General features: G+C 26.8%; 1 long non-coding RNA gene across 3 annotated transcripts; it reads left to right on the forward strand.

The window, feature by feature from the left end:
• Positions 1-8,502: 8,502 nt before the first annotated feature.
• Positions 8,503-16,672, forward strand: LOC111040794. 3 transcript variants are annotated; one of them, XR_002605242.1, is made up of 4 exons: positions 13,489-13,609; positions 13,673-13,781; positions 15,429-15,587; positions 15,668-16,672. It is a non-coding gene; the product is annotated as an uncharacterized LOC111040794 (long non-coding RNA). The 3 variants fall into 3 exon arrangements; XR_002605243.1 differs by lacking the exons at positions 13,489-13,609; positions 13,673-13,781 and adding an exon at positions 8,503-8,713; XR_002605241.1 differs by having other exon boundaries at positions 13,492-13,781.
• Positions 16,673-17,004: the final 332 nt, after the last annotated feature.

Here is a 17,004-nt window from a genome sequence, read left to right on the forward strand (position 1 = left end):
GTTTTCGTAAATAAAATCATTTTTTTCCTTTTGTTTATATATAATATGTGTGTGTGTGTGTATAATATATACCTATTAATACTGGCTATACTATACATTATATGTGCAATTTGAGTGTAAGATACCTGTAATTTACTTTTCTACGATAACGTTCGCTTAGCTTCTTGCATTACACCTTTATAAAAATATTTGAATAGATATTCATAGCAGATATTTTTTTTCAAGCCTAATAATTTCTTGATAAATTAACTTGTATTCATGTATAGTTTGGCCAGGATTGTCAGAAACATTTGTCAGCTTGGCCCGAAAAGATTTCACATTCGACATCTAATGTGTGTTATTAATAAATTAAATCAAATAACTGATAATAAAACTGTTTTAATATTTTTAATTTATATAATTTGATAAAATGTACAGCTTATTATTATTATTATTATTATTATTAATGATGGGTAAATTTATCAAATTGTGTCAGATACATTTGTCTGTCATCTTTTCGGACCATTTTGATTATTTTTCATCAATATAGTCGTTTGTATTACATTCAATTTGTTTAAGCATGGTAAACAACTAAATGAAATAAAAAACGGTTTTTATAAATAAGCAAATTACAAATTGTTTATAAAACATATTATACAACAGCTAAATGGTATAGATTGTTTTTAAAAATGCGAATTTAGAAGTGGTTATTTCGTTTTAATAAAAAAAAAAATTCCTGAAACGATGTTATTTTCTATACCTCTGCATGTTTCCTTTCAAGTGAAAATTCTCGAAGATTATTTTATTGGATCATTTCTGATCAAATGGTTCAGGGCCATGTGGCATTATAATATTATACAGGTAAACTACATCGTTCAAGAGCCGGTCGATCCCGTGTCATTATATAGGTACCTACAATCCCGCGTGGTCTGTGTGTTATTGGATTCGAGCGCAGCTTATTATTTGATCACATTAAGTAAGTATGGACAACAACAACCTTTGATAGTTTATGTGTAATGCTTATGTAATTGAGTAGGTATTGACCAACAGCTAGGTGGGCGAAGAACTTATTTATTGGTTAGATTTGACACCGAAGTGTACCTTATCCCACGATGCCAATGACGTATATTTATTTTACGATATATATAGGTACCTGGTAGACACATACGAGTAGGTATCAATAAATATTATACATTATACACACATAATAATATTATGCGTGTGCACTGAGCGTACAATAATCGACTCGACCGTAAAATGTCCAATATATGACAGTCTCAAAAATACCAACGGCCCAGGAAACAAAATTAAACATTGTGGGAGCACGATTATCGCTAGAGGGACTTTGCTACAAAATTAATCAGTTTTCAGTAATGCGTTAACCATGCGGCACGTGGTTGTATAAGAACCGTTTGTTTTCGTTTCGCGGTTTTGTTTTTTTTCCATTTCCCTCGCGCTAAGGAATTCCGAAAATGTTAAGAGCGTTGTTTATAGTTTTCAGAGACACTTTAAAATAATATTGCACCGAACAAAATAAAAACAAATGAAGTTGACTTCCTTCACGCATTATTGACCACTGCAATGTTGGATGTTTCCAAGAACCTGGAAAGATTTGTTCCAGCCATCATATTAAATTTGAAACCAACTAAATATATATGAATGTGTGTGAGTGTTATATCACATAACAAAAACGATTCTGGGTGACTCCGTAAGTCTCCGTTTACTATGGTCATTATTTTATTAAATTTTGTTAAAAATAATTAAAATAAAATAAGGATTTTAGATATTAGAAAATTTGTTCAAGTCTAAATAAAATTAGATTCTAAAATTAATATTTTTATACTTTTCTAAGTAGTTATCTAGATAATTAACATAATTTTTCATTTCGGACAAAATATATAATATGTTTGAACAGTGGTTTTCGTAACTCACAGTTTTTATAAATGTCAATAAATTTTATTTGTTGGATCAAAAAGCTTGAAAATTTAATACAAGGCTCCTGATTTATTTTCACAATATCAATTGAAAAATATTAAAAATGTATAGTCACAATTTTTTCTTATAAGCATTTGAAGTTCAAATTTTGACAACATTTATATCATTCAAAGTTTACGAAAAATTGTATTGTTAAAAATATTTAAGATTTTCTACTTTTATAGCTAAGGGTTGAAAATTTAAAACAAGGTTCCACGTAAGTAGTATATTTTGTAACCAAACAATCCAAAAAATATAAAAGTATATAAGCACATTTTTTTTTTTTGGTTATTTTGTGTTCAAACAATCAAACGTGGACGAAATTATATAACCAAGGATAATGATATAAGTTATTTTGTTGTAATTTAAAAATATTATTCGTAGGTACTTGAAACTTTTAGAGTATATTATTATATTTTATACACTCAATGACTTTTCAAATGTATTTTTTGGCAAAAATTAATTTAATCTACAGTAGCACTAATGTTTAGTAGTAAAATAAATTACTTTAATAGTTTAATCACAATAATATCATCAAACATACTAAGCTACTAAGTAATATTATAGGCTAACAGACCGTCTTCGCTAAAAATCGTTTTTCGTATAGGTACAATGTTTTTATTTCATTGAATCCAAATTTAACACCATCCATTGCAGTGACCCACTTATAACCTACTGTACAGCAAAGCAACATCCACTTACCCTAACATTTTTTTTTTATGTATCTGACATTTCTCGGATATTTCTGAAAATTGGAAAAAAAATATACCTTTATAAAGTATTATAGTTAACTGATTTTTTACTGGTGAGTGATAAGGCTTTATCATATATCATTGTTTGTGCACTATATTCTATCCCAAACATGTTAAGTACCTACCACGATCCGCGTTAACATAAAATAGGTAATTATTAAAACTTTCATAGCGTTTTTGAATTTAAAAATAATTGACACTTAATTTTTTTTAATTGATTATCAATTTTCAATTCTTATGAATTTCAATTTTATAGTTCCTATATTGTTACTGAAACGTCTGAAACAATACAGACATTTAGCTTCAGTAAAGAAAATTATTACACATCTACCTAGACATCAATTTCAGTTTGATAAAAACCTGTAATACAAATAATATAATATAATAAATATATAATATAAATACATCATTTATATTTTAAAGAATAGGTATTATGAGTATAAAATAACAGTCTGTTGAATAATTTTTATGTAGGTTCAACGTGTATATTAATATATATAAATGGTATACTTATCAATAATATGGAAAATCACATATTATATTTTTTGTCACTGAGTAGTTATAACTTATAAACGCTTTAATTTTTAATTATTTTAGATTGTATGTTGTTACAGTAGATAATTATTAATAATAACTTTTAATAATAAAATAGGTAACTCAATTTAATTAATTAAGAACCTATCATAGTAGCTATACCACCGACCCCAAACAGCCCAATCCACTTAATATTTTTAATTTGGGATTAGTCAGTGTTAAATTTAAAAAAAACTGTTAAAGTATCACATAATACAATGGTATTTAAATGAATTAATTACAGTTTAACCCTACATAATACTTACATAGTAGGTAGTAAATTAAAATATTAAAAACCTAGCCAGCGATAAAAATTGTTTTTCCGTGTGCAAACATATTTGTAAGCCTTTTTTATTTATTTACTTAAGTTAAAAATAAATAATAACAAAACTTTTTTTCCTGCCAGTACACTTTTGATGAATTATTTTATAAATTATACAACAAGATATACATTTTGAGAGGCTACTAAAATGTCAGTGCTGTTCAACTTTACAGGCCGCAACGTTAACTTTCCGTCATCAGGTAGCTGAATATAAAGTCGAAAAATTAAAACTTGGTTGATTAAATAATTGTATAAAAAGTTTTTTTTCCTACTCTGTGTTTGATATTTTATGACAATATAGAACGATGTCATTAAATTATTTAAAAAACTCCAAACTCCTCATTAAACATTATATTATATATTATTGAATAAGCATAAAAGTATTTTCAAATATTTTTTTTCTGTTTAAAACTATATTGAATTTAAAATGTGTCAAAATATTTAAGGGAGGCGAGTCATTTTTCTGAAATTTATTTCATGGTACATTTATTTTGTAAATGTATTTAATATTTATATTTTATACTATGTTCGAAAAGTGAAAATTAATTCAGTATAGTAGCTACTAGGATGGTATACATCAATACATGTGACATGTGACATGCTCACATATTTTATCAATTTACCTAATGTCTTTATATGTATGAGTGTATAGTGGATTTGCATCTACATCAGCAACTATTTAAAAATTCTTAGTATCCTTGCAGCTTTGTATTAAATAGTCTTGACAATTTCAATTTAACAACTTACGTATACAATTTATTTGTAATTATTTTTGAAGAATAAATCAACACAAACATGTGTACCTAATCTATCCTATAATTTACTATTTATGATATGATAATAATATATATACCAGTATAATAAAAAAACGGGTAAGTGGATGTTGCTCTGCTGTACATTAGATGTCTAGAAGGTCACTGTAATGAATAGTATTAAATTTGAATTTCAATGATATCATTGTATACGAGAAACGTTTCTGGGCGGAGACGGAATGTCAGTCTAGGATATTTTATATTGTTATTACTTATAATTAATAATACAGTAGCCAGTAAGTTGAATTAATATTATTCAACAAAATAAAAAAATTATTATTTTTTGTGGTAATATGTAGTTTCATCTACATTTGAACTTAAAATAACAATAAAAAAGCTGTGTTTATGTTTATTTTTAGATTTTTTGGTTACAGAATTAACTATTTACGAAGAACCTTGTTGTAAATTTTCAATCCTTAACTATAAAAGTTAAACATTTAATAAATATTTAACTACAAAATCATTTTTCAATTTTCAATTTGATACATATTGTCAAAATTTGAATGCATATAAAAAGAAATAAAAAGAATCTTGTATTAAATTTAAAAAAAAAAAAGATATAAAAGAAAAAACTTCATGTGTTTCTAACTCAAAACAATTTGCTATTTTCGTGATTTTTACGAATTTTGTCAAAAACTAAATTCAAACGCTCATAAAAATTTATAGGGCATTTAAGATTATTTCTTTTTAATTTTCAATAACAATAACTTACGAGGGATCTGTATTAAATTTTCAAGTGTTTTGACCAAGCGAAAAAATTTTTATCGATAGAAGTTTAAAAAAACAAATAAAATCGACAATTTCATATGCCTATAAATAGTTCAGTTCAACACGAGTCAAAATACTTTGAAAATTGTATGTTGTGTATAAAATACTAACCCAAACATTCAGTGAACATTTTATGCATCCATGGTCATTTTTTTTATGTTATACTTAAAACCAACCAAAATCAATTTTTTTTAAAACTGGTTTTACTTAAAAATTCCGGTTTTCCTTAATTTTTGTTTGTTTTTCTTGTCGCTTTTTAAAACTATTGGAAATTTCAAATTTTGACACCAACTAAATTCACTTTCCTACCAGAAAAAATACTGTTAAAGAAAATCGAAGCAACTTTACTGTCCCAAACCATGATAACAGACACAAAAATAAATATTTTTTAAATAAAAAAACACACATCATTGTAAAATCAATACATTCATCGCTCCGCTCAGAATCTGAAATATAGGTTTCTATATTTCATGATGGAAAATTTAATCTGTGTGCTATGAGCATACAGACGATAAAATGTGTAAGTACGATGTTATTTTATTAAGTTTCTGTGGATAGTATAAAATGAATAAAAAAAAGAAGAAAATATGGATAGCAAATTGATAGGTACCTAGATAGGTAATAATAAATAGCAACAGTAATACAATTAAACATTCGTGAAGTATGACTTAGTAATACACTAGTACAGTAGTACTCCTTAAACACAAATTTTCTTGATATAATAATATAGCTATAAAGCTATAAAACTGACGCTATTATAGTTTTTCGGTGTACCTACCTACATTAGGTATATCATACCTTTTAGTAAATGTATGTATTATATTATATGTATATAATAACAATAGTTAAATATCATTTTTAGGAAATAACTAGATGATAGAGCGCATGTCGATGCAGACACTTGAATATAATATAAGTGGAAGGATTCTATGGAATTTTGAATTAAAAATACAAACTATAATAAGATAAGTGTTCTCGTTGTACAGGTATAATAGTTTAGTCAAATAAGAAAAGACCCGAAGGATATAGGTCAAGAATGATAGTCGGGAATAAAAATTAAGAAAAATGTCAATACTTTGTAAACCCTATGAAATAAAAGGACTAACAGATAAATAAAATATGAAAAACTCTTCCTTCGGAATTAAATTACAAACAGAATGACATACAAGATTAAATAGAAAATTACATGAAAAATAATAATTGCTTAATATGTTATTTTGATTTAATTACAATTTAATTTAGAACTTATGGACGATTATGTCGACTTCAATTGAGTGTAACGAAAATTATTTTAGACGTTCAAAATATATATATATTTTTGATCATAATTGTCTCAGCAACATATATAATATGTTGCAGTATTATCCAAAAAGAGGAATTCATCTCATAGGAGATTTATTTCTCAATCCTCTAGTAATTATTGGACTAAAAAGAAGCAGTAATTTACAATATCTCGTAAATTCAATTGTAAATCAATTTTATAATGATGTTGAGAAACTTGATTATTGGGTAGGACTAACCCACGAATTGACGAACCGACCGAAATTTTTATACATATATCAAACTTGATCCGAACTGAAATTGCAATTTTTTAACTCAAACCAAACTAATTAAAAACAATTTAAATATAACATCACATTATCAAAATATCGAATACGAACTGAACTGAACTTTTAAAAAATGTAACAATATTATGACGAAAAATATGACTAAAATGTATACTATATTTGCCCTAACGATAATTCAATTCTATGTCTTATCGTTCTTCATAAAAGTCAGTACAAATTTTGATTTTGTTGCTTTAAATATGTTAAGCAATTTTCAGTTCGTACCTAGCATCACATTTGTTTATTAAAATCAATTTATTCTAAATTTAAACTGTAATCCATTTGTCATCATTAGTCGAATTTTATATAAATAGCCATAGGTAGTGTAATTCGTCATTAAATAAGTTGAGTTACATACCTACATTAGCACCTTTACTTGATTATTGTAACTGCAGTGTTTTACTTTTTGACAGATTCAAAATGAATCGATATAAATAGATAAATGTTTGAAAAATGGTGACCTATCTAGATGCCAAGCCGGGTAAAAACGAGTGTATAATAATAATTATTATAAACTTGTACACTGTACATACACCTACCTCATTTTTATGCAAACTTTTATTAATAATAGCAATATGTGTTCAAATATAGCTACGAATCATTTAACTATCTACAAGCAGGATTTTCTTGACAAACTAATAGCAGAGGTGCAAAATTAAGTGCATGAAAATTTGCAATTGAGGCATCAACGATTGCCAAATCCCAAAATATTTTGTCAAACACAGCAGTTTCCCAAAAATCATATATATTTAGTAAACACCATCTATAGTAAATAAACACGTATTTTTATAAATACCATGAAATATTAAGAATATTCATCAGTATTGTAATTTAGGATAATATGTAACTTTGTAAGGTAAAGTGTATAGGTATCAACACATTTTTATTTCAGTAATTTGGTCACATATTTTAGCACTGTAATACTATAATAATTCACCAAGCGTATAAAAATGTAGATATTTTTGTGACACTTGTTTCATTTCAAAGCCAACAATAAAAATAGGTTTTTAGCTTCTTCCTAGGTGCACAAATGTACGTGTACACATAAAACAATGCATATGCATATAAACATAATACATGGTTGTAAAATGAATAAATTATTTCGCCTTAATTCATCTGTGGCGCATGTTCAAAGTTCCCGCACGACAATGTGCGTATCAAAAATAAAATCCAAATGACATCGCTGATATTCGGTTGTTAAAAATGCACTTTATCATGATTTACCTTTTTTTGCAAGGGGATAATTTAATCGTTACAAATGGTTTTATCAAACTCATAAATAAAGCATTTTATATTATAAATAAGTTATTTACATTTGAAGTAGTTAGTAGAACGAGAAATGATATTGTGCTTAAGGTGATTTGTTATTTTCTTTGTTTAACCACTTTTCGGGACAGTAAAGCCCTTGAGCTCTCGAGATTGGAAATAGTTATTACAAGCGTTTCTTTAAAGAGGTAACTTTTGAATTTTCAGTCATTTTCAAAGAAACCGTAAAAAACTGCAAATAATATTCAAACAAAAGAACTCAATACTTATAAACCATACATTCATATCTGGTCTTAACTTATTTACACAAATATAGATAGTTTCAGATAATACCTAAATAAAATAAAATAATTTTACATATATACCTTTGTAAACATAAAAAATATATCACAAATGTTGTTTAAATACAATATGATGGTTGAATAATCCTATATTCAAGGATATACAGCTCTACGATAATAAAGTCTAAACAGCCACAAATAATATTACGCAATACTCGTCATCGGCAACCCACAGACTATTTATTTTATTTAGTGAAGTGAAATATGACAAATACAACAGCAGGCAAGCACAATTAATGTAAGTACAACACACAAAAATCAATATTCGACGTCAATCACAAAAAAAATTCATCGTGGAGATAACAATACAACATAGGAGGTAGGTATACAGCTCTTGATATTGGTAAGAATATTTGATATTACGCATTTATTTTATGCATACATAAATCAAAAATAAAAGAAAAGTAACGAAATTAAACAAATAAATTTAAATTGACTTTATTTTGTACATACAGTTATTATTATTTTCATAACTATACCTTACGATGGGTTCTACTTGTTAAACTTACCTATTTAAATACCTTTTTGTATTTTAATTATTTTGAATAAATATGACTTACGTATAGTGTTACACTATTAGGTAGACGTATATAAATAAAATAAATATCATATGAAATAGCTGGTAGGTGCCTAGCCAAAATACTAACTTAAATTAGTAGACGCTATGTGAACAACTATATAAAAAAAATTATAGATAATTTTTTTTCATTATAAACATAATACCTTATATAGATTTTAGTAAATGATATATTACATGAGGTAAAAGTATGAATGCAATACGATATCAAAAATGCACAATGTGAATTTGTCAAGTAAACTCATTACAATGGCTGCCAATATATACTTCTAATAATATACACTTGTCAATCTATGTACATTTATATTCGGTTCAAGATCACTATGCAAGAATACTGTGTATACTTTACTATTGCGTATTATTTTCAATATTCTCGAACTAAATATAATTCAGACAAGTGAGTAGGTAGTTAGATTATGCTTAGGTATACGTACTACGTAAGTAGGTAGGTACTTCAATAATGGGCATGAAATTTATGATTATGAATAAATAGCCAGATAGGTATATATAATATATAATAACATCTATAATAGTGATAATACCATTACTAAATGCACATAATTATTTTATAATATTTGAATATTTCATTAATTGATCAACGTGTAAATATGAAAATAACTATTTATTTCTACAAGACCTTTGGAGGATTAGCTCGGTTGCTCGGTAGATACTTTTGGTGTCAGTATAAATAAACATCACCGTCTATTATATTAATTTGAAACTTTTACACAATTCCACGTCAATAGTCGTTATAGTCAATATAATAATTCAAAATATAATTTAATTATAACTAAAATGTTGTTTAAAATGAAAGCGTAGCTAATATTGTTCCGTCGCCGCTAAGTATTACATGACGCTCCCACGCCACACACCATCGGTGGTGGTTAACATTAAGAATATTAAGAAGAATATTATTATAATAATAAATATAAATTATTATATTTTATCTACATAATTATAATAATAATATTTCTGTATTGGTACAAGTTAATATTGAGTACTATACTGGATACTATACTATTGAGATATACTCGTAAATTGGATTAACAGACACTTATGTAAGATGACAATTTATTGTTAATAATAATAAAAAGAAAATGACAATACGCAAATAGACCTAAGTGCTATTATATAAATACTTATGCAATGAAAAAACTCATGAAACCGTGGTAAGGACTTTAGGAGGATGGATAGTAACAACTGGCCCTACAATTTCACTGTGAAACCTTTGATACTTGACAGTGTATAATGACGATAATAAATGTAATTATATAATTTGTAATATGAAGGCACAATGTGTACTATAAGTCTATAACAAATCATGAAACCACAATAGAGGAAAAAATTGGAAAAAATGGTATCTGTGACCGTGAATCAGTAGGGTAATATACTAATATGCCAATTCTAATACTCAAATTCGCATTCTATAGTTGAGTAATCATAATGTACCAGGTACCTAGGTTATAATTTATACAACTGATTTTCATTGACTGACCTTAGGACACCGGCCAGCTCACCAATATAATATGATAAATATTAATAATAATGGCAGAAAGTATTTAGAGTATTTATGAAACCAAAATAATTCTAACAAGTACAATATTGTGAATATATTTTCAATTATTCATATTTATTACTTTTATACTTTTATATGTAACTACATTTATATTCAAACAATTTTCAAAAATTTAAGACCATTAATTTTAATGACACTCAAAAATCAGAATAAAGCAAAATTACCTACATAGGTAAGCGAATAAATAGTATCGCGTCAATATCCTCTAATATCCTCTAAGCTTGGAAAAATCAAACATGGAAAAAAGTACCTACATATAGGTTGTATTAATATATTATGACCTAGATGTGCTCACAAAAAGTTATGACCGCATAATTTTATCCATAAATGAACGTGTTTCTTAGAATTAATTGTTGTAACTACGTATCCATTATAAGTGAACCTTAATTTTGAACATAATATAGAACCCATAACAAATTACCACAACAACGATCAAATCGATCAATATAATACACGAATAAAAAAATTACCTGATAATAATAATAGTACTTAAATACCATTTCTATCAAGTAAAGGAGTCGAGGATTTATAGCACTTTTAAGAAAATAACAATGTGAAATGGTTTCAGCTAGGTTAATGTATTTTATACTGCACACAATACAAAAATCAATGTCTCAAAAATAAAATAGCAAAACTGGTGAAGTCATTCAGTTGTATAGTATAGGCCACAACTTACGAGTGTACCTACCTCGTCATTGAGTAGGTCACTGGATGTGTTAAATTTGAATTCAATGATAAATAGAATCGAAAATTGAATCTTAACAAGGACGGTGTCAGACTCTATTTTTGAGAATATTTTACAATTTATTTATTTTACTATTAGGCATTAGACATTAGTAATACGATAGGTTAAACTAATATTGTTGTCAATAATATTGAATACCTACCTACTTATATAACTATATTATTGTTATTAACTTTTTATAAGTAAATACCAACGTATACCTCTTATGGAACACTGTGAAAAGTTAATCATATGAATGGCTTTAAAATAGTCTTAACATTAAAAAATTTAATTTTGTTTTGAAAATAATTACATACGGGGACGTAATAATGGAGAATAGTTTCAACTGTTTCAAGTCTTTATGATTAATATTTTTTGAATTATAATCGTAACAAAATAACTAAAAAATTTTCATCAAAAAATATAGTTATTTTTCATTTAAAATTTAAATAGGTATCGTATTTTGTTAGGTTTTCTGGATTATTTTGAAAAGTTTTGCTTTATTCTTGCATTGATCACCAAATTAACAGCATAATATGATAATTGACATTCATAATTTTTTTTTTTTAATACATTCACTGCTCCCATCAGAATCTAAAATACATATTATGTAATATTGTAATAATAATTAATAACTAATAATCAACCTGACAATCAAGCGCAAAATTATTATTATCAAATCTGTAGCGATGAGTGGGTAGTATGGCCCGGCAACGGTCGACGGTCGAGAGAAGACTCACTTACACGGGCCATACGCGGCCACGCAGTGTATCCTCAGTCCCGGATATTCTAGTATACTACTACTGACAATTTATTACGATAACATATTACTATAATACAAATATATACATTTATAAATAGATGCTTTGCAAGTCTGTACACAGTGCACACAGTAGTTCTCGAACTGGGATTTAGGCCATTATCAATTGTTTATCAAATAAGGAGAAAAAACACTAATTTATTTTTAAGAACAATTCTCAGGTACATAGAGCTCTTTCCACCCAAAAAGCTTCTGACCCCCCTTTCCCAAAAAAAAAAAATATATTTATATATATATATATATCCATTACAAATTATATTGATACGTGTTAATTGATATTTTTAGCCTCCTAGTCTTTTAACCATATTTACCCCACTGGTCATGTGCTCAATTTACATGTGTTTTTCATGAATCATGGTTCGTATAAATTCATCGTTTCTTAACATTTGCAAGTAACGCTATTTCGTGTCAATTAATGATTCATGATTCGTATTTTTTAGTTCATAAAGATTCATATACACCTTTCAGCAGAACAACCGCAAAAATATATTAACTTTTTGCAGCTCACATAAAAGGTACACATCTTGACCACGAGCTGTTCAAATGCAATTAAATTTATACATGCCAAAATATATATTCAGAAAATATGGTTGAAGTCACGGTCACCATTGAAATTTGTTTAACTATTGCTAAGTGCTGAACTGAAAAAAATATGTAACATAGAATTAGGTGGATTTAATACCTGTCATTATTTAAAAATCTGTAGGTTATTTGACCTAGCTAAAATTTATTATTGACGTACATAGATAAAAAACTAAAAATATTTTTAGTTTAAATTTATTCGTTTACCTTTTTCCTCAATTTTTTTGTTTTTCCCGATTATTTTGAAAATTACCTACAGGGATTTTTGTACTTTTGACACCCCCCCCCCCCTCCCAAGTACCAACTAGATCCAATTTTCTACCAAAATCCACTCTATCAGTTATAAATTAAAGCATTTTTACTGCTCCAAAAGGTTATGAGAAGGTTATGAGAAGAACAAAAAAAAATAACATAATTGTCAAATTATACATTTTTATTGCTTCGCTCCTTCGCTACTTCACAAGGGGTTCGTTTATTCTTTAGAATTATTTTTTAAACTTTTAAATGCATCCTTACATGCCCCACAATATGTTAGGTTAACTCATGTTGTGATTTAATTTCCAATTTCTCATACTTGTAGGAGTACAATTGACTAAAATGTTGTTCGGTAGTAATCGATATTTATAATAGACGGTAGGTACCTATGTATACAAATATGAAATGTTATTATTATGACAACAAAAGGATTTTTAAGTGTGGAACAAGTAAGTACTGCCTGTTGAGTGGGTCCGTTACAATCGCTATAAAATAGGTAGGTATATTAATATAACACATTTCATATTTTTGATTATTAAGAGTAGTTATGTCAGCGCACTATTTGTTATCTCTCTTTGACCCACTCATAACATGCCAACATAACAAATTTGCGTTCAGCAGAACCAATCTTGTGTTGTTAGCTCTATTATTAGAGTGGATTGACCTATTATCAAACTTAAAGTTAGTATAACATTATCTGTGTTCATACGTTGGCTGTTTTATAATATTTCAATTTTTATGTAGTACCTGGGTACAATATTGCACGAGGGTCAGAAAGAAAAAACAAACAGTGTGCTAGCTGGCGTTTGATTGAATGTTGAGTTAAAAACGTAGAGCAATGAATGAATTACTAGTAAGTGATGAAAATAATCGACTTGACATTTTTCTCATCATGTCTTTCGCATAGTTAAACAATTTATAACTAATGAGTGATTTTTTCTTAAATTGAGCATTCGATTATTGAAATTAATGTTGTATTACTTTTATATAATCATAACAACAATGATACATCATTTATACAAAAATATACATTAAAACTACTTTTAGGGAACTTAAACACTCTTAATGAGTTTTATTCACTACATTTTAAATTCTAAGCAAAGTGTATTGATTTTATAATGATGTACATTGTAATTTGTAAGATAGATATAAAGTAGAAAAAACTGGGTAAGTGGATGTCACTCTGCTGTACCTACAGGCTACAGTAGGTTACAAGTGGGTAACTGTAATAGATGGTGTTAAATTTGAATTCAATGATATAAAATCATTGTACACAAAAAACGATTCTGACAGTCAGCCTATTATATAATATATTACTTGAGATATTTTATAATATTATTGTGATTAATGTAATTTATTTTACTATTACCCATTAGGCATTAGTACTACAGTAGGTTAAATTCATTATGTGTATAAAATATAATAATATACCTACCTACTCTAGTACTCTTAACAGTTTCAAGTTTCCCAAGAACAATATTTTTAAATTACAACAAAATAACTAGCATTGTTATTCTTAGATTTAATATGTTTAATAGTTTGAACTTAGAAGAACTATAAAAAATAACTCGGTCTATATATTTTTGGGATTTTTTGTTTACAGTATTAACTACTTGTGCGTAACCTTGTCTTAAATTTTCAATCCTTAATTGAAAAATTGGAACATTTTATAAATATTTAACTACAAAATAGCTTGTAAATTTTGTCAAAATTTGAGCTTTAAATGCTTATAAAACAAAATCGTGCCTATGCATTTTTAAAATTTTTCAATTACTGTTGTAACAATATATTAGGCAAGTATTCAATTTTCAATTTTTTTGACCCAACAAATAAAATATTTTGACATTTATAGAAAAAAATCTAAAAAAATTGAAAAACGTCCGTAAACAACTCAAAACAAATCAAAATATTTTGAAAATAGTATGGTGTATAAAAAATAACAATTTATACATTCAATGAAAAATGTATATATCTACGGTGATTTTTTTTAAGTTACACCAAAAACCAAAGTCGAATTTGTCAAAACCCAATTTTGGTAAAAATTCTAGTTTTTCCTTACTTTTTTTTCCCCTAGTGCTTTTAAAAATGGCTGAGAATTTTTAATTTGGATTTGGGACTCTAAACTAGTTTTCAATTAAATCTATTTTCTCATTTTGTTGTAGGTAATTCAAAAACAAATAACTGTAGTTACGTACTAGAAATTTTTACCAAATATTAAAATTTCCTATAACATTACAATTTTAAAAATATTTTGAAACCTTATAAGTTATTTAAAGACAAGCAACAATTTTTTTTATTTTTTTTTTTATTATTTATGATCACAAAAAAATGTTTAAATAATAATATGCAATCATATCGAATCATTGTTAAAATAATAAATAAATTATATTATGTTCAAAAAAACCGATGGAGTGTGGGTGTTTTTAGGATTAGAGAGTAGGTATTATGATGTAGATGTTCTATTTTTAATACCTATTAATGCGAAATGTTTACTGTTCAGAGAATTCCTATCAAGTCTGAATATACGAAAATCGCCAAAAACCAAGTTCAGAACTAAGTATATTAAGGGAATAGGAGATAGCCTTGTTTCAATAAGGATAACAATGTCGCATGGAAGAAATAAATAAAGAAAGCTTCTAAGATTAATCAGTTAAGTAAAGTAAGGCAAAACATATTTTGATAAAATAGGTTTGTATGTTTAAATTTAAATTTTGTTACAAAAGTTATGATTAACATTAGGTGGCACAAGAGGGATTGATGGCTCAAAAAACAGGGTTGAACGGTTATTGACAAATATAAAAAGTACTAGAAGTAGAGATGCAGATGAATTTAAAGAAGTATGTTGAAGGTCCTTAGCGATGAATGGACAATGGACATACCAAATCTGATAGGAGTTTAACATTGTCAGCCACAGCCACCCTGTCAACAAGTAAGATTGCAATATATTTCAAAAGCCTATGAACAATGGCATTAAATTAACATTTTTCACTACCAGACATTTTCTGTAATAGCTATGGTAATTGATCAATAGTGGAGGTGGATGTTATTGCTAATGTACTGTATTTTTTTATTATCATAACAATTTTAAATTAAATAAAGTACAAGACTTGCATAATTTGACTTGCTTTAAGATTGATTTAAAGCTACAGAAGCATAAGTATCGACTTTCTTTAATTCTTTACAGAAACTATTTTATCTACATTGATCAATCATGGCTTATGAAAACATATTAAGAGGTAGATTGTAAGCACCTAATTCTATTGATTAATTAATAATGTTAACAACAAAATCATTTAACATTGTATTAAATAGTAAACAAAAAACCATATAAATGTTAAGATCCCTACATAGGTACCATAAGATAAAGTTACTAATAATAATTTAAGCTTTTAAAAACTGAACTTACACAATGTATTAAGATGAATTGTTTAGGCCTATGAGGTTTAAAAATTGTGTATGAAATATTAATAATACAATATGCATATAGTGTCTAATGAGTGTTGTTAAATGTCAAATCACTAAAAAACTTGTTTATGAAAGTACTTTGGATTATGGGTATTGCAATGTCCTTATTTTGATGAAGTGATAATTAATTTTATAGATTTCAAGTACTCTCCTTTGATTAAAAACAAAATATAAGGTAAATAAATACACTAAATGCACTATGGGTTTGATAACATAAATAAAAAGTATATAATATAATATAGGTAACAACAATATAATATAAAAGTAAAAATAATTAATGTAGGTAGGTCTTTATTTTATAGAATTAAAAAAAATAATAAAAACAAATAATACAAAATACAACATAGGTAAGTATTTATTATTGAAAACAGATGGCAATTTAGTTACGTCCAGATAAAGACAATATTTGGAAAACAGAGTTATTGGCATGTCAAAGAGTTACTGGGATATCTTTGTTTTGAAAGGTTGTAGGTGGGTTAGAAATCATTTTTTAGTGGTTAAAAATGATAACAAATGATATTACATTTTTTCACTAGGTTTCAGTAATCTGAAAGTCAAACTTTTATAATAGCGCAATGATTAAGGTGATCACAGTACCGCCAGGCAAACAT

Source organism: Myzus persicae, unplaced genomic scaffold (assembly GCF_001856785.1).
Source record: "Myzus persicae strain clone G006 unplaced genomic scaffold, MPER_G0061.0, whole genome shotgun sequence".
In the NCBI taxonomy this organism is placed as follows: Eukaryota; Metazoa; Arthropoda; class Insecta; order Hemiptera; family Aphididae; genus Myzus; species Myzus persicae.